The sequence below is a fragment of the Coloeus monedula genome (assembly GCF_965178545.1).
Source record: "Coloeus monedula genome assembly, chromosome: 8".
Classification (NCBI taxonomy): Eukaryota; Metazoa; Chordata; class Aves; order Passeriformes; family Corvidae; genus Coloeus; species Coloeus monedula.
The window spans coordinates 29,728,067-29,753,900 of NC_138788.1; the positions used below are offsets into that span (position 1 = coordinate 29,728,067).

A 25,834-nucleotide genomic window follows, 5' to 3' on the forward strand; every position below is an offset into this window, starting at 1 on the left:
CGAATAATTTTCTGGCAGAGAGTCCCAATTAATTGATACATTCCAATATATTTTTTTAGAATTCAGACTTTAAAAGAGGTAAATTGAGTTAAACCCTTACAGAGTTAAACATAGCTATGCTAAATAAATGGTATTACTAAAGTGCCTGCATTTTAATTATTCTGAGCTTAGTGCTGTGCACAATAACGAAATGGATGTATGGAACATACAGTGCAGAATTTGGAGGGGACAAGGAGTGTTAATTCTTTTGTGCCAGAGGATGGCACATTATATAGACAGACATATGATAGCAGTTAAGTTTGCTTTCCTGCAGATTTTCTATAAATGGTCAATAACTTGTTTTTAGAAGGACTATTTTAAACTTGTCAAAAATGGTTCCTGATTTGCTTTGCTTGAGCCTGGATCTTTCACAAAGTAGCAGTATATAAAAATTCAGACTGATCCTTTTGGGGAAGAGACATCTTATATCCTTTTTTACTCCATGTGGAATTTGTTTTATGGAGATGATGATCGTGTTAACTTCGGTTGCATATCTCCATGGTGATTTCTGAGAAATATGGTTGGAGTGCAAATGTATATTTATATGGAAACGGTGTCTTTCGGTATCAAAACCAGGTGAAACTGCACTGAATTCCGAAGAGTCCCTAATTCACCCCATCTTTGTGTCCGTCTCTACTTTTTATGTTATGCACAGAGAGAGAGAAAGAGAGCGAAAGAGAGAGAAAGAGAGAAAGAGAGGTGTATAATTCTTGTTCCCAAAACTCTGTGAGGAGTAGGAGTGGAGTTATATTATATGACTTCTTAATATTAAATAACTTCGAGACTATGGCTTTGGAAATACTGACTTCATTGTAATGTAGATTTTTTTCCCAAGATTTTTATGGAAACTGATTAATTATATTAATCCTGGCATGGATCACAATAATTCTAGGTATAAGTCAATTTAGATTAATTCAGTACAATGACAGAACTTACTTTTGGAATTACTTTTGATTATTCTGTGCTGAGGTGTCACAAAAAAAAACCATTTTCTGTTCATCTTTGAGCTGACTCCTCAGACCATGTCTTGCCTCTCTTATTACTTTTGTTGCATAAAGAGCTACACAGCATTGATGAGACCACTTCTGTAGTGCTATTTCTATGTCTGGACTCCCCTATACAAGAAAGCCATTAACTTAACTGGAGTGAGTCCAGGAAAGGACCATGAACAGAATTAAGGGACTGGAGCATCTTTCATGTGAGGAGAAGCTGAGAAAGCAGTGTTCAGTCCGGAGAAGAAAAACTCAGGAGGACTTTATCAATGTGTACAAATAGCTGATGCATTGGAATGAAGAAGAGGAAGCCAGACTCCTCTTAGTAATATCCAGTGACAGGACAAGAGGCACAAATTATAACCTGTGAAATTCCATCAGAACATGAGAAAAAAATTTTTTACTGTGGGAATGGTCAAACACTGAAATAGGTAGCTGAGAGTGATTGTCAAGTCTCCATCTCTGAAGATACTTGAAATCCAGGTGAGCACAGTCTTGACTCTGGGTGACCCTAGGGCAGAGTGTCGGACAAGATGATCTCAAGAGGTCCCTTCCCACCTCAGCCATTCTGTGATTCTGTGAGGTGGATGTGACAACACTTAAGTATCTATTCTACTTTATTTATGTGGCATCTTTTCCCAATTATGGATATGTATGTTGCATATTGTAATGAAGCTGGATGATTTTCTGGAATAAGTCACATTTGGGTCTTTTTTATTACCTTAATCAGCAAAAATACATATACTATTTTAACCTGCCCCTGTGATCATCTAGGGATTAATCTGACATCACATAACTAATTTTATGCAATTTCACATTACAATTCCTGAAACTTACCATGATAAATTAGAAGCTTTTTTCCTGTTTGCATCTCTAAATTGATAAGCCCTTTCATCTTATATACAGTTGTTCATACAAGCTGAGATCTGTTGGAAGGTCAGACTCCGTTCTTTGAGCGGTGTCATTGATTCATGGCTTCAGTGGTGTCTGAACAGGATGCCACTTACGTCACCTTCTCTAAGGCAATCCAGCACTGCCAGGCTTTCACAGTTTGTCTGCTGTCATTTGTTGATGCTAAGGATGTTTAAATCTATGCAGAAACCTCCTGAAGGACTACGCAAAGCCTTTAGTATCTAGCGACCAGTTCTGGGCTACTCAAGGCCTGCTGTAAGCGAAAGAACATTATTCTAAACTTCTGTAGGGGTATGTTGCAGATTTAACAGGTGTTTAAGAAGCTGAGTTGGTACACCTGTGAGTTAATCAGAGTATTTGCTTTTAAATTGCCTGAATTTTATGGCAAAAACATGAGAGAAATCTCTCAGATACACAGAGAAACCATTGGCTGTTTGAATCGCAAAGGTCCCCGTTGTTTGTACCAAGTTGGGGAAGTTTTTAATAATGGCTGATAACACTACAAAGTGTACTCATCTGGTTTTTTAATTCAAAACACTGTTTTAAAGAATACTTCTTCTTGTTATTTTTCTGGTTCTATGTTATAATCTGGTTTACTTGTAAGAAAGAGACGAGTTTGCAGCCTTGTGAGTAGGCATTTCCAACACCACTCATTATTTGCAATTCTACAACTCAGTTTTCTTAATTTCAGGCCATTTAGTCTGACCATATAGCCTCAGAATATGAGAAAGATTTTAAGAATGCATTAAAATTGGTGTTTTCAGTCAAATGGAGAGCTTGTCAAATTAATCCTGATGAATCACAAAATTCTTCCTGTTTTTGAGGGAGCCTAATTCTATTCCCCATGCTCAGATTTCCACAGTACCAAAATGAATTCTAGAGCCTCCTTATTTTGTCTGCAGAAGGTAGCATAATAACATATACCCCTCTTTGTTGAGTTTTAGATATGCTTGCTCAGACTGGAGTATTTTGAATTGGGAATAGTTTAAAATCTTTCATTCATCTTCAGAGATAATATTGGCATGGAAATGTAAAACACTGTCGAGGAGAAGAAGAGCACACCTTGTTGTAGAGGACCATTGTACACTGCAGTTGAATTGCTTTCACTAAGTTCTCAACTGCCTGATATTTTCCAGGAAAAAAACCCCTGGTGTTTATTTAATGTAGGTTTCACCTGTCTCATGACAATGTAAGAGAAAGAGAGATTCAACCATTGAATGCTGTCCAGGATTTCATGGCAAAACTATGTTGCAGGTATTTACTTTTTTTCCTTCATCACCCTTAGGTATTTCTGTAGCTTTCAGTGCATGTAATTTGAGAAGACGTGCTGAGCTTGCCTCTGAGTGATGATTATTGGATAATATGCTGTTGCTCTGGATCTCTCTGAAGTATCTGTGCTACTAGAAGAGTTTGTGGATAATATATCTATTCTTTGTACTTAATCTTTAAAATTTTGTTTTGGCTTTTGTTTTTATACCCCTTTTGTAGCATGTAAACATGGTGTTTTAGAAGTAAAGAAATCAAAGGAAGGAAAAGTCTCCTGTTCCATATACAGAAAATCATTCTGAATCTTACTTGAGGTTGCTTAAAATTATTTTTTTTTCAATCCTCCTTACTCATTGGGAATCTCAGGAATATGTAAATCTGAAATAGTTAAAGGAAAAATATCTCTCAGCAAGAGACACAACAGCTTATTTTCCACCCTTGTGTGACATGAATAATTCTTGTTACTAAGGGATCCAAGCAAATTCCACTGGCTTTCACCTGCTGCAATGAACTACAGTCAAGCCTCCATTTCTGGACTGGGCCACAAATTGATAATGTAATGTTGTGGTAGCCTAGAGGCAGATGGTCAGACCCACCTCAAAGCATTGGCAGCCTACTTGCTGGAAAGCAAATAAGAATCTCTTTAGACAAAGATGTGTGTTTGCTTCTTTATGAAATAATATTAGTTATTGTCTTACCTGGATGCAGCACTGAGTGAAAGTGCAGTGAACAGATCAGTGAAATTATGTGACAAGTGTTTATAAGGTGCTTCTGAAGGCAGGAGTCTTCAAGTTTAATGACTTTAGCATGAAAAGGGAACGGCTTTAACACAACTCCAGGAGTTGTCCTGCCAGATACGAGTAATGGAATTTGAGGTGCAAGCATATTGTCCACAGCAGCGTGTCACAGATTTGGATTTCTGACTCCTTTACTGCTGGAACAATCTGAATCCCCAAGCAGCTGCCCTGAAGGACCTTCTCCCTCCATATTTCATGGGGTGGTTGTGCTGGTCAAGTGTCATAAATGAGGTGCACACCAGAACTGGCATAACATATGTGAAACCATTAAATTTAAAATAAGTATATTGACTAAACTGTTTCCATTCCATTACAGCTGCAAGAGCTGGAGTTTACTTTACAGGTACAATAGAATTAAAAAGTGTTTGCTTAGCTTAGAAAAAATTTAAATGGCTCTAACATCCAATGTTAATTTAACAAAATAACAAACCCTAATGTTCATACAAATAGGGTTACATTAAACTAGTGGAAAGGTTGCTGTTTCTTCTATGTCATAATTTTGTATGCTTAGTAATTTACTTGCATTAGTTAATATCTCTTGGACCTTCACACTCCTGTTCTGTCTTCAGGTGCATGCATATTCTGATTATATTTGAGGTCCAAAATAACTAAGAGTGTGGAAATGGAAACCAAGTTTTGAAAATCAGGACCTTGCTTCTAGTGACCCTTGCTTTAAATAGAAAAGGCTATTCCTGTCCTAGATATTTACACTTAATATCTACCTATTTCATCTCCAATGAATTATTCATACCTGTATATGTGAATACTGTGTGTAAAACCTTTCATTAGAGAAAGAGGGCTTCTGAGTTCTGGAGCATATACCAATATCTCCTCCTCAGGTGTTTCTTTGATATGCCAGAACATCTTTTTACTGAAATCTTAATCCAAAGTTTCTATAGTGAAATGAGTTTTTATGCAGTTTCCAGTCACCATCAGAGAGAGCTTTTTCATGATCCCTGTTTCTTTTGCTAGCAGCAGTATTTCATGTTTCATATATAATTTTTTTTCTTTTCTGGCTGATTTCTATTAAAATCTGTTTATTGTTTCAGAAATTCATTTTGAAGTGGCATATTGCATTCCTACATCTCTAAGCCCTCTGCCCTTCTTCATAGTCTTGACTTTAAAGTGGTGAGGAGGAAGAAATAGAGGGAGATTTTTGTTTCTGGGGGTGTCAGGCCTCAGGAGTATCCCAGCTGCACGGTCATGGGGGGGGGGAAATCATGTTTGGGTAGTGCTGTCTGCCTTGTAAGAAACAGAAGCAGCATTGAGAGGGCATGGAGAGACCAAACTACTCAGTTTCCATTCCTTACTGTTTTACCATGCAGTTGTTGATACCAGAAAAGGGCTTTTTACCTTCAATTTGAATATTTCCTGCTGGTTCCTTGCTTGCCCAGTCACCGAGCTGCTCCCTGTGGCTTCCTATTGCCACCTCCTCCCTCTTGGCCCTCTCTCTCACCAGCCTTCCCAGCTCTGACCTTCCCAATTCTAGCTCTTTAATACCCTTTCTCTGTATTCAGATACTCCTTTGCATATTAATTCACATTCTGGCAGCATCCCAATTTTCCCTATCTCTGTGTTTCATCTTAAGGAGTTGATTCAGCTGCAGTACGGGTCTTGCACCTTTGTGGTAATGAAAAGTTTATCCAGTAACTCACCCAACATTGTTTTGTGGTATTCAAAGTCTGTTCCCTCTGCTCCATGCATCATGCCTCTCTGCACTTCCATGTGTTGTTTCAAATGCAGGATGTAGATTATTTTAGTATTTTCTTATAATTTTAAATACATAACGTATTTACTGTAAAGTAAGGAAATTGTGAATTTTCATTAGTTTTCAGAGTGCTGTCCTCCAACTGCTACCAAAAATAACCCCTTTCCAAGTACTTTTTTTGAAGAGATGAGGAAAAACTTACTTTATAGAGTTGTAAGACCATTTCTGTTAAAAGATTATCTTTTGGGTACTCAGCACCTTTCAACTGGATTTCCAATAAAAAGAGGGCTTATCTTTCACCTCAGTAGGTTTGGGATTATATCATTAATGCAGCAAACGAGGAATGTCAAATCTGTTCAGTAGTACAGATTTGCTAAGTTACAGTGGGAAAAAATAGTGATCCAAATGTGACCATTTTGCCCTCTGTTTTGGAAGAAGTCACAGGTCATTTTACATGTGCAGGAATCCATTATTGTATCACACATCATGGGACAACTTAGCTTCAGTCTTGTTAGGAACTTGCATCCAGCTGAAGTAAGTTTGCTTAAGACTGATTTTTGGATGAGTAAACATTGCAATAACCTTATAAAGATGCTTTATTGTGTGTAACAGAAACATAGTTTTGTGAATTTTTATTCCATGCTAGAATGATGAAAACTGGTTTTTTTCAGTTATAGGAAACTTTATGTTGAAGTACTTCCCATGCGTATGCCAGACAAATAATCATACAGGCTAAGATCTGTATGTTTTCACAAATACCTTGCATTTGTCATAGAATACCTGTGGATAAAATTAATACCTGAATTATAAGCTGAACTCAGAAGATAACATTAAAGCATTATTTTACAGGCCCTCTATTGGACCACCTCTACTGTGCAGACTGTTCTATAGGAAGTAACCTCTAACTGAATCACTGAAAACAGCATTTCAGCGTGATTTTCTTTGGTGCTGACCCTCTTTCTTAAATGTATTTATTCATATAAGGTGGTATTTATTGATGAAGGTATTCATTGTAGCTTATTCCTAAGTCTGTAGTGAAGCTTTTGAAGACTTTTTGTCCTAATAAGAATGTGAGGATTTCAAGTCGAGGTATATGGTTATTTTTTGGTCTCAACTAACACTACCTGCTTCTTTCAATTTTGAAATTATTTAGCCTCAGGGAGCTTTCCCCTCTGTGATAACATTTCAGAGTTTGTTGTCTGGTTCTGAGCAGGTAAGGCAAATAAAAGAAAGAAGGATAAAAATAAAAAGATAAATGAGCAGTATCTATTGTTTCTAAGCAGTGTGGGTAAACTCTCCAAACTACCTTGGTTTGAGAAAGAGATAATGGAAAAAGCCACCATTTTGTCTGTCCTCCATATGTATATTTATATTCTCTTTTCTTATCTGCACAACACTCTCAGCCACCATGCTTAGGTGCCTCCAAGAGATGTCAGAATTCCATCTAACATAGGTTGTCCAGAAAACCCATTTCAACAGGTGGACAAAAAATACCAAGTCAAGCCTATAGCAAGTAAGTGTTCAACTTGTGTAGGCCTGAGAAGCTCTCTTCATCAGCTTGCACAGAAGAAATAAAATGAGTTGTAGAAAACCTGAAGAAAATGAATTGTAGAAAACTTCTCCAAAATGTTTCAGATAGTTGGGAACTGATGGTTAATCTTTAATGGGTAGATTTCAAATTTTGATATGCTGTCCCTATAAACTATTCCCATTTACTTATGATTTATTCTCTCCCTCCCATCCTATACCACTAGCACTCCTTTTGAACTTTCACCAAGTGAAATGAATTGATTCCAACTGATACTGACTTGGCAGTGACTGTCAGTCTGTTGCAACTTTTGAAAGAGCACAGCTGAATGGAGTTACAAGTCCACCTTTTGACCTTCAAATATATTAATACACTGCTTAATGACTTCATTTGGTGATTTCATTCTCCACAGAATATCAGCTGTGTATTTCATTAAAAAAGCAAACTTTGGTGAATTGTTATTTCTGGTATTTAAGTAAACAACCTGATTTTCAATAGTTTTTAAATGGATTTTTCACTACATGGGCACAGCTGAATTTGCACAGCATGAGGTCTTGCTTGGCAAAGACTTTTTATATTACAACTTACATCAAGAAGAAAAGTTGATGAGCTTAGACTTGACAAAGCTCACATGTGTTTCAGAGATTATTTTTATATTTCTTATTTGAAGCTTTCTGCTTCTTCTTCCTGACAGGCTAACATTGTTTTCCTCCAAATGCACTAAAGAATGAAGTTTAACATTAAAAAATGTATCTGTACTGAACATGCTTTTCTAGGTAAAGACAATATCAAAAGGGTTTTCATGGTAGAACATCTTTCAAGCACAGTATTTTGCCCTTTTATATCTTAGGACTGAAGAGTTAGAGTTAGACAAATACCTTTTTTTGGGGGGGCGGGGAGGGTAGGCAGGGGGTGGAAGTGTAGGGGCAGAGGGGAAGCCCAAACTACTGTCCTGAATCAGGACATACAAGCACAGATTTGGAAAACATCTTTCTATCCCAATATGGAATGATAGAAGAGCACCTTACCTAGGTATTTCTTCATACAGTTCTAGTCACACCATACCACTTTATGATAATAATTTTATTACACGGCTTGTAGAGTTTATTTTCTCCTGTAACTACTGACATTTATGGTCCAAAAAATTATCCAAGTGTTGCATGAGCAAGCAGTCAGGTTTGAGAAGTGCTGAACATTATGGAACCTTAGTCCAGTTACAGTTGAAATGTCAGCTTGTGTAATGTGTGTCAGATGAGGACATAACCTCTGATTTGTGCAAGTACTGCTGACCATACAAGTCTCTGTTTTTAAATCAAAACTTAGAAAGACTCAGAAGTTCCATGTTGGAAGCTGTTTACTGACTGGCTTGATACCATCCTGTCAGTGTGAGTGGAACTGCTGATCTGCAGTACCAGTCATATCTCTGAACTAGCAGTATGAACTAGAACTGTGATTTTCTTTGAGCTGTTACAGTCTTGTTTTGAGAAACCACTGCTGGTTATTGGCTACTAGCTGTTGTGAGGAACTGTAGACCAACAAAATTGTTGTTTATGATTTTGAGAATACAAATTCACTATTTTACATCAGTCTGTCATAGGACATTTAAGCACATTTGTACATTCTTGATTCTCTGTATCTTTTCTTGGCTCAAGAGAACACTTTTGTTTTCTTCTGTGATTTTGTGCCCGTTCCCTATTTTGCAAGCTTTTTCCTTGGTCCTAATTCCAAGTATCAGCTGTCTGTCACACTGTGGTTCTTTTTCTGCCATTTTCTCTTTACCTCATCATAATTCACTACCTCCAAAAATGTAAATGTAAATTCTGATATGGAATTTTATATTCTTGGCCTAATCCTCACAAATGTAATAAATGATCATGGTTATAAACATGCCCAGTTATTGGCAGAGCATAAATATTTGCATATTAAATTGTGTGTGTGTGTGTGTGCATGTGCATTGATGAGTGTGCTGGGGAAGAATCAGAACCATAGAAAATGCTGAGTTGGAAGGGATCCATAAAAATCATCAAGTTATCGAGTCCAGCTCCTGGCCCTGCACAGGACACCCCAAGAGTCACACCATGTGCCTGAGAGCATTGTCCAAATGCTTCTTGAACTCTGTCAGCCTTGGTGCTGTGACCACAGCCCTGGGGAGCCCATGCAGTGGTTAACCACCCTCTGGGGGGAAGAATGTTTTTCTAATACCCAACCTAAACCTCCCCTGGCACAACTTCAGGCCATTCTAGCACTGATCACCAGACAACCTCTCTCTGTTTTGCTTAGTACTTTTCCAAAAAGGTTTACAAGATAAGACTTTGTTTCCATGAGGGAGGTCAAACTCTGTCTAATGATCTCCAAACTGAGGGATCAGCTACTTGTTGTGGTTTGTGAAATAAATTCCTCAATTTTTGTGAAAATAAATTCCTCAATTTACATTGCGTACGTTGCAAAGGCAAACACGGTGCAAAGGTAATCTCTTGCATCTGCTTGGCTGGTCTGTACCATGATGAATTTTTTCATATTTTATGGAGTCTGTGACTCTATAAAACTGAAGCTTTTAAGTGTTTGTGTGTTTGGGATATGGCTCCTCTTTAGCTCTCTTGCAGGATCTAGAGAGCCAACATGTAAAACAATTGGATGGGGAGGATTGTTCTGTTTTTGATATTTTGTTATTCACAGAGATGCAATAATTCTGTATTTTCATTATAGATGTCTTGAAAGTATTAATCTGAATTTTTTGTAATTGAGTGTTGTAAGATTTCCATGTGTTGAATGTTTTGGCACTTGCCTGCTGTAATAATTGGCTGGAATGCCATCTTGAGAAATTTTCTGAAAATTGTTATATTTGCTTTACTCTGTATGTAAATGATTTTTCTGTTTTAGTGCCCTGTTTTTCAGTAGTGAAATATGAAGTATATAAGTGGTAAGAATGAAACATATAGATCACATTAATTTTTCTTCCATTATTTCATGATTTTTTTTTAATTAATTGCTTTCAATTTTATGGGGAGGATATATTTTAAATCCAGTCTAGAAACAATAATATTTTCTCAAATGAGTTTAAAATGGCAAGTCAGGGTATTGCTCAAATGTTAATGACTCAAGTGGAGGGTTTTTAATTCATACCCATAAAATCTTCCACACAACAAGAATTTTAGCATAAGCTTTATAAATATGTCATGAACTAGATTAAGTATTTACGGTATTTATAACAGAATAAATGTTAATTTTAACATTTTAAGATTAATCTTTGGAGAAAACATTTACAAATGCTTTTTAAAACCTGGCCCACAGAAATGGAAATGACACTAAATTTGTGGAATAAATTAATCATGCGTAAATGTAAAATATGCTCAGATAAACTTTGGTGTTTTCCCTATGTTGATGACATTTTTTAGTTATTTTATTCAGCTGTAAAAACAACACAATAATGTTTGTAATCTCCTTTTTCCAAGAAAGTTTCTTCAAATTCAAAATTAAAATAAATTAAGTCACAAAACAAATAAGAATATGCCATAACCTATGTAGCTCTTAAAGAAATATATGGAGGTGTGGCATGTTCTCCTGACCACCCAGGGAGGACAAAACTGAGTTTGGATGGTTTTCTTTTCTTTTGGTGGAAATTGCCATGTTTAGCAACAATGCAAAACCAGAGAGTGAATGTTTAATTAAGAAAGTAATTTTAACTAGTGGTTCAAAATAAGATTGTCTGCAGTTTGTTACTTCTAAATTAAGTTAATTGTGTATTTGTGTATGTTTTAAAGAACAATGCTTACTATTTTACTCCTTTTTCCTGTTAGATACATAGTTATTTGCATAATCATATTTCTTGAAGCATTTAAAAAACTTAGGCCATTTGTAACTGAACCTTTTATTCATTTGTAATGCTCTGCATAGGACACTTGCACCATTATGTACGTTTTGTCTGGGAACCACTATGTTTTGGTAACAAATGAGTGTTTTAAATATTTGTCTTGTAAATTTATGAAATTTGAAGCAAAATATTGATACAGAAAAGTAAAACAGTGAATTAACAATGAAAATAGCTTTCTGTGGTCTCCTGTTCTTTTGAATCTTTGCTTGCTCAAGCACTCAAAGGACAGTCCTGGTGCCAAAAGGCAGATGACCCATATTCCACTCATTCTACTACCCAGGTCAGGAGCCTCTGTATTAAAGGTTTTAGTTCTGTACAATTTGTGGACTCTTGGTTTTTCTGTTACAGCTTATTCATGCATAAAATAACATTTTCTGCTTTGCATAATGATAGAAAGTTCCTGAACTGTAAAGTTATGCAAATGTGATGAATATTATTAAAGTTCTGTAGTATCACTTTTAGCCAGTTTAAATGCTTGCCACACTGTGCTTCGTTTGTGCTGTAAGTTTTATACTATCTCTTCACACAAATACAATTCCTTACAAAGCTATATGTAACTTCCATATTTTGAAGTGTTATGTTATTGACCATTTGTTGCAGTGGAGCTGCAAAAATCCCCATGTGAGGTTGGCATTTCTGGAATTTATTATCTTCCCTGTCATTTTCCAAAAGTGTGCTAGAGCTTCATTGATATTTGTCAGAGTAATTTATCAGGAGACTAATTGCTGACTTCTAGTTTTTCTTTAGTCATGTTAATGCTTGGGTAACAAACTACAGAAGAAAGCCTGATGTGATTTTACAAGGGCCCGATCCTGAGTTCACTGAAGGCAGTAGGAAAATTTGTCTTGAGATCACATTGAAAAGAATGGGCAATAAGCAAAATCCAAAACACCACAGCTGTTATTCAGCGATTATTTTTTAATGAGTTTTATTCTAGCTTGGTAAAATATGTTGATGTCCCTTGATATTGAGTAATCTCTAAAAGGGTTTCATTTTTGGTATGGGGAAATAGCAGAATGAATGACCATTCTGTACTTGGGAGATGTTAAGTTCAGACCTGAAGATACAGTTCATGAAGACAGTACTTCTACCTTATAAGGTTTTAAGAGTTTGAGAGCTGTCTGAAAATGATCCAGGTAGACTCTCTTCTTAAGTTTTAATGTTTTGGAGAGTTTGTATCCTGTCAAATACAGTGCTTTCATATCTCCAAAGATGAAATTTTCCCATTTTGCCTATATAATATTTATATATGGACAGGAAATAGAAGTCAGAATCCACTTATGTTGACCCCTGAGATATAATATTGACCTCAGTGAGTATTAACTTCTCAGATCAATAAATGCTGTTATTGACCTCAAAGAAAAATCGATAGCAGCTTGTTAATTTGCAAACTATGACTGCAAGAAAATGGTACACATTTTGTTCTTCATTATCACCTATTTATATCTATATTTTAATGCTTTCAGTATTGCCACCTAGAGATCATCATGTCAAAACATTTCAATCCCAGCTGTTAGAAGGTTGGGGATACAGACATTATACATTATGGAATAACTGAGGAGCAGTACAGGTTAGTTCCCATATGTCATGAAAATAATACGCTGAACAGTTGTATTTCACCTGTGTTGTTTTTCTTTCTGGGGTAGTCCAGTTCATTTAATTTCATTTCCTCTGATGTGCTTCATCAAAACATTGCATAAGAGTCCTATATTTTACCTGCCAGAAAAGATTTCAACATGAATAATAAGGGGGATGAAAACCTGACTACTGGAAACAAGAAGACTGAAAGTGATCACTACAAAAAATCATAATTAATGTACAGCAGATTTTTCCTATTTACATGAGGATGACAGGTTTCTAGGCAATAATATCTTCTGAAATGTTACTGTGTGACTATATAACACAGAAGAAAGTTTAAATGACAAAGTATTGGTGGAAAAGTGTTGTTTTGTATCATAGCAGGTTTTGTATATGAACACTGAAATGTCAGGTTTTACAGAGTTTGAAATGCCTAAAAAATGCCTATTGCTGGAATTCAAATGTCAACAGTTCTTCTGCATATATACCACTTTGATATTTAAACTTTAAAACCTCATCAATGATTTAGTATTATTTTGGCCTTGTTATGATTTGACTGCCAAAAATTGCAGAGGCTGATTTGGTCTGGAGAGTAGTGTCTTCATTCACAGAAGACAAAGCACAAATCTTTCAGCCTTTTACAGTCATTAATTCCGTCTGATACATCTGCAGCGATCTTGGCAAACTGATGGCTGTGTTTAGAAAACTTTTCCATCATTAAATGACAGTATGAGAGGTATTTAAATGCAAAAATAAGGCCATACTTGCATTTTTGCAACTGAAGTTGCTGCAATTTTTTTGCCAGTTTGATGGCTATGTGGTTTTGCTCTTTAATACCATGGGCTCCCAGAACTTCATTTAAGCATCCGTGTAATCTTCTTGAGATAACAGAAACAATGATATTATACTCATTATGTGGATAGACTGAAGCACAGTGATGTTAAATTAAAAAAAAAGAAGAAAAAAAAAAAGGAAGAAGGCAGCATGGCAGCACCAAGCTAGATTTGTCTCTGAGGTTCAGAAAAATGAGGCCTGTGCAGATTTGGAAAGATGTTTGTGGTTATTTTGAGTATCTTTTCTGTCTTACAGATGTCCTGAATGGTCAGGAAGGGTGGTATCCTTAAGCCTATGTAGACATCCCAAATAGTAGGAGCATTTTCCTTGATTCTCTATGTTGTTTTGAGTTATGTGTGAGTAATCAAATTTGGATCCTTCTACAAGAGAGCAAAGCAGAAATGGTGGAAAAGCAGGAAGGTGGGAGATTTGGGGAGGAAGGAAACTTCAAAGTCACACTGCAGGAGGAGAGATGATCTCAGTTTTACGGTTTAGGTTTATCTCTTTTCAGCCTACACAGATTGCAGGGCAGCACCCAGATACTCCAAGTGTCAAATTGTCCACTCCAGCAGCTTTTTGTAGTAGAACCGGGAACAAAGTCTGGGGCAACCAGACAAACTGTTGATTGTGAGCCAAATGTAGCTCCTTGACTCTGGAGACCATTTATTTTTCAAGACAGAAGTTACCTACTCTGCTCAGGAACACAGAATCCAGCTGCTAGTGGCTGGATCTCAACATCACCTCAGGTCTCAGGATTTCAGGATATTTCTCATGATGTCTTAATGGGTAGCTGGTACCTGGGGAATTTTCTGCTCTGGAAGCATTGTCTTCAAGGTGTAGTGAAGTTCAAGAAAAAGCCTTATGAATTCAAAATGCCAGTCCTCATTTATGAATGCTTTATTTTCTATTCTGATATTCTCTGTAATCACTAGAACTGTTTACTTAACTGACGAGAAGCTCTTAGGACTGATTCCATGTCTAACTTACCCAAAGGAGACAGAAATATAAAATAATCCACGTTTTGATTTTGAAAGTCTTGTTCAGAATCCAGTTTATGCAGTACATCAGAAGGAGTTCAGTTTATAAAATCACTGAATTTAACTTCTTAATAGATGTCACTGATGGCAGACTTACTGATTTCCATAACTGAAATCTTTTGAAATTTTGCACTAATGGTCAGTGGGGCACAAGCTAGTAATGTTATGAGATAAAATGTTCTGCTTAGCCTCTTTGTGAATGACTTTTACTCTCCACATTTTCCTTTATTAAGGGAATTTTCCATTTACTTCCTATTTGGGGAAAAAGTCTCTACGTTATTAAAGTATATAAAATATTTGATGCTGTAAAATGGATCTATTTTAGTTTGATAAACTAGAAATATCCTGCACTGTGAGGGTCATAGCTTATAATACATACTGTTAGTACTTTTTCATTTTTTTATATTAGGAGATTAGTGAAAAATAAGCTCTATCAATTAAGTTTTTATTGCAAAATTATCTTCAGATGTACAGCAGTGAAGATGATATTGAGTGATAACACTGAGTGGATTTTGTATAAAGCAATTACAACTTGAAAACCACAATCTGAATGAAAATATTGCTTAGGGTTTTTTGTAATCTAGCATTAATACCAAAAAACTCTTCCTTTGGAAAGTGCTTAAATTACCTCTATTAAACACAAGACATTCCTAAGGTGTTCATGTGTGCTATTGACTGAAAAATACTTATATCTGGTTTCACTGCTCATGCTTTGTCAAATCTGTAAAGTACATATGAGTATATAGTTCCACTTCATAAGGTGTTTGTTTAGTAATACCATGTTTTCATAAAAACATTAATTTTTATATGGATAATGGAGTTTTTAATTGAGGAATTATCTTGTGTAGATGCAATTTGATGGTATGAAATCCTGTGCATTCCTAAAAGCAGTGATCTACCCTGAGAGAAGTAGCAAGCTTTTTCCTCATGTAATGCAATACACATAGTCACATATGTTTACTTGACATGCTGTTCTGGAGTTGAAAGTGCACTGAGCTTTGCAAAATGAATTCCAAGAACTTCAGAAGTGAATTGTTTAATTCTGTTGATAATGAATGAAATCTGTCTGAACACTCGAATCATTCCTTTCATAGTGTTCCATTCTGACATCACACCTTTGGTGGGACGGGCAGTCCCTCAAAACACATAAAGGAATCTGTTAATTTAAAGAAATAAAGCCAATTGTTCAAGAGCTGCAAAGCACTTCAGCCCCTTTTTATGACATAGATTATTTTGCTTGTGGCATTCACTACCCATTTTGGAACAGCATACTTCAAAATATTTTATTGAGTGTATGTACAAGAGAAGTTGCTCTGTAAAACACCCAATTTGTAATAAACCAAACAGCACCTTAAGGAGGGTCAAATAATTTCAGAAGTGTGTTGGTTGTACTCCATTGTTTCATTGTAGATAAATAGTTTGTGTCTCTGACCAAATCTCCAGTGATGTCAGCACAAATCAAGACAATTGAGTCAAGTGGCTACAGGTTTCCAACCTTTCAAATTGATCAAATTGAAATAGCCCATTAGGAATTGATTTAAATCAGTTTAGATAAGCTCAGTCTTAGTCCTGGCCCTTGAGGCTTTGGCTACTGAAAGTTCACTTGAAGCTGGACATATACCAGCTCCACAGGCCATCAACTTTATTAGTGTGGAGATAAGCTGATTAGATCTTGTCAATCAAAGGTGCCAATATCTCAATTGAGTGTCTCTCCCAGTCTTTCTCTCCTTCTTTGTTGCCTGCTTCAATGCCTTAAAAAAAAAAAAAAAGAGAAAGAGCAAGCAAGAGAGAGATGTGTGTGTGCATCCCCCTGGTTGTCACCAAGCAGGGTGCAAGGGCACTGTGATGATGTGATGACTATATTAAAGAGGACATCAATTTGTTTTAAAGTGTTTTGATTTTTTATGGTGGCATTAAGAGAGAGAACATTGTGGTTGCAGCTTTACTAGAAAGCAAAGAGTTCTAGAAGGGGGAAAAAAAAAAAAAAAGTGTTTCTTTGAAACCTACCGGGTCTTTGAGTCTTGCTGTGCCAATGGGCGCTTAAGTGCTCCTGTAACTGGCATACTCTGATCCACCACCAGCTTAGGTACTATTCTTCTCTCCAAATTATTCACTTACATAAAATAAAATTATTTCTGGATGTTTAATCCTTGCAGAAATAATTTTAAACGTTTGTTAAATATAGCCTGCTTGGGAAGTGCTTGGTTATGCCAGTAATGAGTGTGATGTAACAGCCTGGGAAATTACTGGGTGAGTTAAGGTCAGGTTAGAACATATACACTGACCCTCTCTCTGGAAATGAAGCTATGCATGCACTGAATAAGTACATGCAGGTATTTGCATCTCTGCTTTGCAGAGGTGAAAAAACAGATACAGAGAACATCAGCTGTAAAAATGGAATAGCAGTGTTTCAGCTTTAGGCTTCATCATATAGTTAAAGATGGTATAGAGGAAAACTGGGCTTTTGTTCTTCACATCTGAAGGTTGCTCACACCATGTCTCCCTCATGCTTCAAATGCAAACAACAGACAACAGAAGCCTGTCCTTTTCTTCCATCACCCTACACTCACCACCCAATGAAGGCTGGAGCTACAGCGCTGCAGAACTACATTGCCACAGTGGATTATCTCTTTATCAGTTATTCTTCACTCCACTGTATCAATTTTGTGCTAACCAATCAGGCACTCCTCTTAGAAAAGACTGTTTGACTATTTCTTCTAGATAAATGTATTTATAGCTACACAGATCCACACAGGCAACTCATGTGCTATGTCTTGGGGAGAGAAAGGGAATTACTTTCGCCCTCCAGAAGACTTCTAGTTAATGCTGCTATTTGGGGATATTCCAGGGGAAAATAAAAAAGTATTAATTGTGTGCAGATCCTAATTATTTACTTGGGTACTGGAGTTCAGGTGTAACTCTGGTTTCTGTTGCAAACTGCAGCACCATGTATTTACACAGAACAGAATGATGCTCTTCTCTGATCTTACCTTTGTTTCCTGCCAGTCTCACCAGCTCCCTGTTCAGGCTGCAGGTGGAGAGGAATAGCCAACTTTATCACAACGAGGATATAACACTGAGCTGTCTAAATTATCCAAGTAGGAGTTTTCTCTTGCCCCCCTCCCAGAAAAGATTGTAAGTTTCAAGCAGATTTAAAGACATTTCCATGGAAGAAATTGTAGGGAAGAACAGCCTTATTGCCTTATTGTTGCTAATTAGAATTCCTCTGTGTTTAGATGGGGTTATTGAGCTGTTTTTTTTTTTTCATGTTTAATACATGGTTAAGAGCTCTGATGCTGCAGCTACAGTCAATTGGAAGCAAATGTTCTTTTAAGAAGTTATTGAAGGAAATCTATCTAACAGACCACTAGTCAAATGATGCACTTTTTTTCTCTGGCTACTTCCCATACTGAAATCACTAACTTATTGTTGAAAATCTTATTTTGAAGGCTAAAAAGAAATGTGTTGGAGTTCCAACTTGCCCTTTAATTGATCTGCCTTACCATCATTAGTCATATTTCTTCACACTGATGTTTGTTGTAATGCAGTCATCTTTGAAAACACTTTTTTTTTTCTGATTGTGTGGAACTGCACAGCATAGAACTGAATCATCAGTCAAAAAATATGGTGATAATATTTGATAGAATCTAGTGTTTCATGATAAGACTGGGTAGCATGATCATGGCTTCCAAAATAATTTGTACATTATTAAAAATATGGTGCGCTCAACTTGAAATTACAGCTAGATGAAACATGTTTTGTCTTGACTGTTCCAAGAGTGTTAAATAACATTTTTATGTCTTCTTTCATACAAGTTGCAAGTGGAGGAGCTGAGTTCTGTCCTGATGGCTGAGTCTAATGTAGTTTCATAGAACCATAAAATTTATTGCTGTGTTTATTTCAGCAGGCTCTTCAGTTATTACTTATATTAAGCTTAATTTAAAGGCACAGATGTCAGTAAATACAATTTCTAGGAAGATGTGTTAGCCAAATAAGCAGGCATTTTTGTCAAGTTTTTACTTCAGGGCTACAAGTGCTACTGAAGTTATTTGAAGTTTGCATCATATGTGTTCTGTGTTTGGGTTGAATGTGCCTAATGAAAATTATATATGCTTGTAAACATCCTCCCATTGTTGTTTAATAAAAGCAAATCTAGAACATTGCCGGAAGGACTTGTATGCTAAGGCTCTCTTTGACAGCAGATTTGTACTGTTCTAATTGAAAGTGCTTAAAAGTCGTTTAAGGAGCGTCTGTAACTTTGAGGCCACCATCTTGAGGGAATGGTTTCAATGTAGTGACTCCAGTTTGGACATAAATAAAAAAATACTGGCAAGTGCTTAGGGTTTTCTTCCTTTGGAAGTGTTATTGTTGAGCAACCAAGACAACCATTTGGTTCGTGGCATTGTTACAGCTTAGATTTGAAAGCTTGAGAAAATCATCAGTACACTCTTTTCCGCTGTGTTAGTTTCCTTTTATTTTTTCTTTTTTAGAAAAATTACTTTTTAGCACTGTTTTTTTTCCTAATCAGCTCATGAATGTGTTTCAGGTAATGTAAATTAAGAAAATATGTAAAGTAAGAACTGAAATGAATTACTCTGTGTACCTGGACTTCATTCTCCAAGTTCCCCCAGCCACCTTCTAGAGATAATATTTACTGGCTACCTCTGTGCTAATTACTGTACAGAAATGTGTTGCATATATGGCACTGGATGCCGTGTTAGAGGTATCCTGTGAAATATCAAACACAGAAGCAAAGATGTTTTGGTATTAAAAAAAAAGATAAAATTGATATTTCTTTTATGTTCTTCCTTGGAAGTTAGTCCATCTTCAAGCATTAGAGGGCCACAAGCATCCATTTTGCCTGTTTACCCTGCAGCTTGCCAGTTTTCTGACCAGGGAGGAATGTAAGTGAATATTGGAAAATAAAACTGTGTTTGCCTAAGCTTCCTATCCAGAAGACTTTTGATTTTAATGAATTTGACAGAAAATGTAATTCAGAAAATGTCCTCACTTTTTGCTTTTTAAAATCGTAATCTTGAATTGTGAGGTAACACGACTGTTCTCCTTTTAGAACAACATTCATATGTCTTTGATCTCTACATTTGGGGAATTCTCATTAGCTTAACACATTCACATTCAGGAAAAGTCCTACAAGGAGGGAGGATTTTTCTTAAATGGGGAAAAAAAAGGAAAACAAAAAAGGGACAAAGAGAGAGAGAAGAAAAATCTTTTCCTGTTTCTTCCCTGAGGCTGGGCTGTTTATCACTCCATCCTTGTTCGATAGAAGTGAATTTTATAATAAAATTTTCCCTAATCGGGCTCTGTCAGTGAGGTGTCTTATCGTGGGGAGGAAAATGACACCGATCCTATCGAAAAACAGAGACGATGTCACAGTGTCCGCAATCACAGCTACTCAGCCTCCATATCTACCTTCTCCACAAACACCAAGCACTGCTTTTTCATAAGAACATCAAAACCTAGCGAAGTCATTAAAATTGCACCCGCGTAGAGTTGCAGGGATCAGCCACACTAGCGCAAAATGGGATGTGGGAAAACAGACTCTCTAAATGTGCTAATTCCATTGTCACGTGTTTACGGCTTAATTTTAATCAGTTAAAAAAGCCACACATTGCAATAAATTGGCATTATCTTCTGTGACACCAGAGGACACAGTTGGTTCAAGGATTTAGAGGGTCGCTGGCAACAGTATATAGTGTTACAGACAAAGTATTTTTACGCTTGAACTACGGTAGCTAAGGTGCAATCCCCAGTTAAGACTGCAAACAAAGACTATAACCCACACAGTACTAAGTTCAACATGCAGACCACCTTCAGCCTGGAGACAGTGTAGAATGCTAAACTGAATAGTGCTGAAGAACATTTTTTAATTCAATGGTTAAAGGTAATTTTCTGGCCAGTATAATTGAGGTTGCAGTTCAGTAGCATTCTCTTATGTGTCCTGTACCAAAATGAAGAAAGATCTATTGGAAAAATCCCTTTGCTGTATTTGCATTCAGTTTCTAAACTGATGGTGCTTGTTTACAATGTGCCATTAGATTTCTTCCTCAAAACTATTCATTGCATTTTCTGTTCTTCTACTCACGGAAATGTAGGTAAATCAGCCAACAGGGAGTGAAACATGATAGAAGGAATACTGCTGCTTCCAATGAAAGGTTTATGGAAACTTTAGGTTTTATAATTAGGTAGTACCACAGGTCACATGAGAATTGTGCATGGTATCCATCTCTACTCCTCCCATTTTCTTTCTTTTCCTTTCCCCCTCCCCCTTAGACTTGTTCTTTCACTTGAATATGGCTGATCAAAATGTTTATAAGCAGCAGGAGAATTATTTTCCGTAGAGCAGTATGATCTTAACTAGTAAACATCCATTTCAATAAAACAATGTCTATAAAAGTTGTCTAGTTTTATTTCAATGGATCAAACATGAAAAATGTGTGTGACCAGTTTAATTCTAGCATGAGCAAACAGCAACCAAAGAAACAATTGGAGTAGGAATTTAACTTTTACAGAATAAGTATCTCTTTTCAGGCTGTGAGCATGTCCATAGCCAAACGCAAATGTCTATTTGAATCAGCACTGAAGAGCACTGCTAGATAAATACACAAAGCCGTTAGTGCTAAAAACAAGATGTGTTCAGTGTAGGATGCAGGTTGTCATTCTTCTGTTTCCCACATTTGATTTTTTGGCTTGGACAATTTAGTGACAAGTATGTGGCCGATCATTTCCATGTAGTCTAAGCACTACAAGCTCTTCAAAAATAAACTTGAAAATGGCCAGAGAAACTATTAACAGTCAGCAATGAACAGCATTAGTAAATAAAGTGAAATTAGTGTATGGATTTGTTTTGCATATAAAGAAATAGGAGCATTTGACCTGTTTGTAAACAAACCTGCAAAACTGTTTCAGATGGAACACAGAGGGACAACATTATCCAAGCTTGAGTTAAATCCAGGAATTTTTCATTAATTGTGTGTTTACAAAAAATAAGAGATGCTAACAGTGAAAAAGAGAAATTCCTGAAATATCTAAAAGAGGTTTTGCACTCCTCAAATTAACTTACGCAAAAATTTTTCTGAATTTAATATATATTTTTATTTATTTATATAAATTATCTGCTTTTTCTGAATTTAATATATATTTCTGTGCTGGCAGCTTTCTTACTTATTTGGATTTGTAACATGATGCAAGCCATATTATTTGCACTTCTTACCTACTTAAACAGCTTGAGTAAATATGCAGGGTCATTTTATTAGAATAATAGAAAAAAAAGAATGGAGTGTAAATATAAAACACTGTTCTTTTCTATGTCTGGATTAGCAGCGAACTCTGCATGACAAAAAAAAGACTTCTTTATGTCGGTATACTTGGCTTTATAAAACCATTATGACTTTGTTCCCTAAAACAAAATACAAATATCTGATAGTTAAAAATATTTAATTTGAGAGTTTTGCCTCTACATTTCTATGGATCTGTGCTTATATTCTGTTAGGAAGAAAGTGACATACAATTTCTTTTAAAAAGCCTTTTTATTTTTATTTAAAATCTGTCAAATTAACTAGGGGAGTGTTTCTTTAACTAAACAAACTGCTCTGCTTGCAGGTCTCCCCAGTGAAGACCCCCTAAGATTGTTCAGCTCACTTAGAACAAGTGATAGAGGTCATGACATGACATAGCCAGGTATTGGACACCCACTTGGAATGAACAAACTGGTATTTTCACCAGTCTAAAAATTATTATCCAGTTATTTAGAGTCATGAGCTGAGCAGTCCCTGTCTTTTTCACACCTTCTCTCTACCCGGTTTTTACAGTCCACACTTAGATCCTGTGTTGTAACTGATTTGTGATCATATTTAAGTGGAATTACTGAGTTTGGTTACTTTGAACTGAGTGAGGGTTGTGGTGGGGAAGTGGGAAAGCTAATTCACGTTAAATGCATATATAGGAGGAGAGTATTTGTGCTTTGCATCGTTCTGTGCTTAGCTTATAGCTGTAAGCTAAGAATTTACTCCTGACTTGTAATCAGAGTAGTAAAACATTTTACGCTGAATATATCGCTTTGGAAATGAAAGCGTAAATCTAAGTAGGTATTCTGTCTCTGAAAATAACAACACAAACCAAACAGTATTAATGTACCCAAATGTGCATTTTAAAGATGGTGAGGTGAAATTATGTTATATATACATATATATTTACATTGTGCAGTATCTTTTTAATAAAGGTTGAATGAAAACCATTGTTTCAGATCTAGTCCTACAGAGAAATAACAAAATATACTTATTTATTAATTCTGCACAGAATCACTTGAATTTCATGTTTCATGTTGTCAATAATTTCATTAATTTAGGTCTGTAAGTATGCATATTGTATTAAAACAGTCCTTCATTTATGCAGACAACACTTTTGGAAATTGTGGGTATGTTTGATTATCTAAATGCAACAAAACCAGAGGGTTGGCACTCATTTCTAAAATCAGAAACTTGCTGTGTTCTACTTTTGCACACATAGGCTGCGCCATTGAGCCACCAGTCAGATAAAACTGCTTCTGACTTGATATTGTGTAATGGGTGGAACTAAAGATGTACTTAAGAGAGCTGGATATCAGCATCTTTTTGTGTTTGTTACCATAATGGAATTTGGGGAAAATGCAGCATGTTTCTAAGCACCTACTTGTAACATTAGTCAGTGTCTTATAAGTTTGACCCTATTAGGATTTTTTGTATCCATAAATATGCCATAGTTACTTTTTAATACAGTGCTTATAGCACAGTTATTTGCTCTTTTGAAATGTATATCAATTTCCTATTAAACATTTATCTGCATGCTAGGGATATTAATAATAAATTTACGAAAAAAAGCATATAGCTGTATTTGAGTAAGAGTTAAAAATACAGTGTTAATTATATGCAAGTTTTTCCTGAACAGGATTTAAACTTAATTAATTTCAAAAAGGTGTCTGTTATTCTAATTAAAATAACTTTTTCAAAACGTGCAAAGATACTTTTTATATATAAATATATATATATAAATATATATGTATATATGTTTTTCTATCTATCTATCTATCTATGCACATGCATTTAATTTAGGTATTGAATTTTATCCATACTCTAAGATCAACCAATTAACCTCTCTATCTGTGAAAGGGATTTTAGAACTCAAAGTGAATATTGTTGCTGCTCATCTAATTGAAGATGTAAAATGTCCTGTAAGTCTAGGCAAAAAGATTATTCTGTTCTGCTTAATTTGTAATACACATTAGTAATACATTTGCATAAACACTAACCACGTCTGATGGGGGGGGAGGGGACAGGATTTCTGAACGGAGTGTTTAATATTTTTCGTTTCATGGGGTTTGTTTTCCTTCAGTGTTAGATATTTGGTATTCTTACTTTCTGAATCAGAAGAATGCAAGCACATTTCTGTGAAACTAGCAGTCACTTAATGATATGAAGGTATTAGAAAAAGAGGGAATTACCTTCCCTCATGGAACTATTAAACCTTCACTTAATCACTAATTAGTGAGATAAACTTCATACTGTGTAGATCTGTGATGCACTGTTCAAGATACTCCATCTTTTTCATAAAACCTTCTGTTTAGAAATGTGTGTGGTTTGCTTTTGAGTGCCAGTTTGGTTTATGTAGATAGTCTCTATTTTTTCTAACTGCTGTCTTTGCAACTGGTTTTGCAATGGGGGCTGTGTCTCTCTGTGTGTGCTCTGTTTATGAAGCTTTGTGAGGAAAATAGGTTTGGGGGGTTACAAGTGTTCTTAAATAGTTATTTGCATCTTTGAAATCTTGTTTTCTATTCCTGTGGCTTTTTTTTCTTTCTTGTGTTACCAAATTCAAGATCCAACTTACCTGAAACTGTATGGTCATTGTAGATCACTTCTTATGAAACAGAATACATTTTTAAACGTTCATTTTCAGAACTCTTTAATATTAATCTCAAATACTATAATAATATAGTGTAATTTTATTTTAATATGATACTCTCAGGGTATTATTCTGGCTTTTTTATAAGTTTAGATGTCGTGTTGTCTTAGTTTTTTGTTACCAACATATAATGTTGTGTTCTGAAGGTATGCTGTCACTTAAATGTGTATGTACTTAATTTGGTAAGGAGACATACGTCTGTGATCACTAAAAAAGCACAGCAAAAATTACAGTATAAAGAGCAACTGACAGAGTCGTTAGGTTTGAAGTATTCCTACCTTGTATATATAAAATAATAACAAAGTAATCAGAAACTCCTCCTTGTTGTCTAGTATACTAGAAGTATGTTGTGTAAGTGTGATGTGGTGCGTGGGACAAGGTTTACTTTATTCCAGTGCAGCTGTGGTTAGGAAATCTACTATATCTGCAGCTTGTATCATGTAGAATGCAGTCCAGCAGATCTCTGGCCCTGTAATTATTCTTACTATACATTACCTTACAACTTCTAATACCGTAGTACTAGGGATCTGTGTCTTGGATGAAGGCCTTGTTTTGCAAATGTGGGGAAAAAAGTTACTTCCTATTCAAAAAACTTGGCAATCAGACAGGGGAAGATGGATGAGGATTAACAAGTTATAAATGAAAAGAAGAAGAGTGATGATCAGCATCTTGAACAGGGATTTTGCTGCATCAGTGGCCTGCATGTGATAAGATTTGGGCTGGTTTTTTTTTTTTTTTCTTCTCACAAACTTTATAGCAATAGAGTTTAACAGAAACTTACAAAGTTCATAAGGAGAAATAGTAACTGTAAATGTAACAGAAAGGTAATTTTAGGTGGGCCTGAAAATCCTCCCAACTGTGATGGACAGTGAGCAAGAGGGAGAAGGGTGTTTGCTTGCAGATTTGACTGGAAATTTGGTCACTTTGGCTGGTCATACATACTTGCCAAGAGGTTGAACGATAAAAATTGATGAAGTGCAATTGGCCTGGCCTTGAAGAATGAAAACTGGAGGCAGGAGTGGAGGAAGTAGCAGGAAGGGAAGCACTGTGAAGAGAGAGATAAGTTGCCTAAACCCCTGGCTAGAAAAAGAATGATTTTATCAAAGCCAGGGAAGAGATTATTTGAATAATCAATGAAAAGCTGATGAAAGCCAAGACAGAAGATTTACATATCAGTTGATAGAAGAATCTGTATTTCAGTGTTACTGGGAAATAATTGACAAGATTTTAGACTGAGTCTGGTAAAAAGAACATGAAAATTGTGATTACATATTGCAGAAAGAGCAATGGTACCAGGTAAAAGAGAAAGGAGGTAACA

At 35.9% G+C, this 25,834-nt stretch overlaps 1 protein-coding gene across 4 annotated transcripts in view; it reads left to right on the forward strand.

Annotated features, from left to right (window-relative positions):
- The window catches only part of VTI1A (vesicle transport through interaction with t-SNAREs 1A), a 259,593-nt gene that overhangs the window by 64,400 nt on the left and 169,359 nt on the right, over nucleotides 1–25,834 (forward strand). The window lies entirely within an intron of this gene.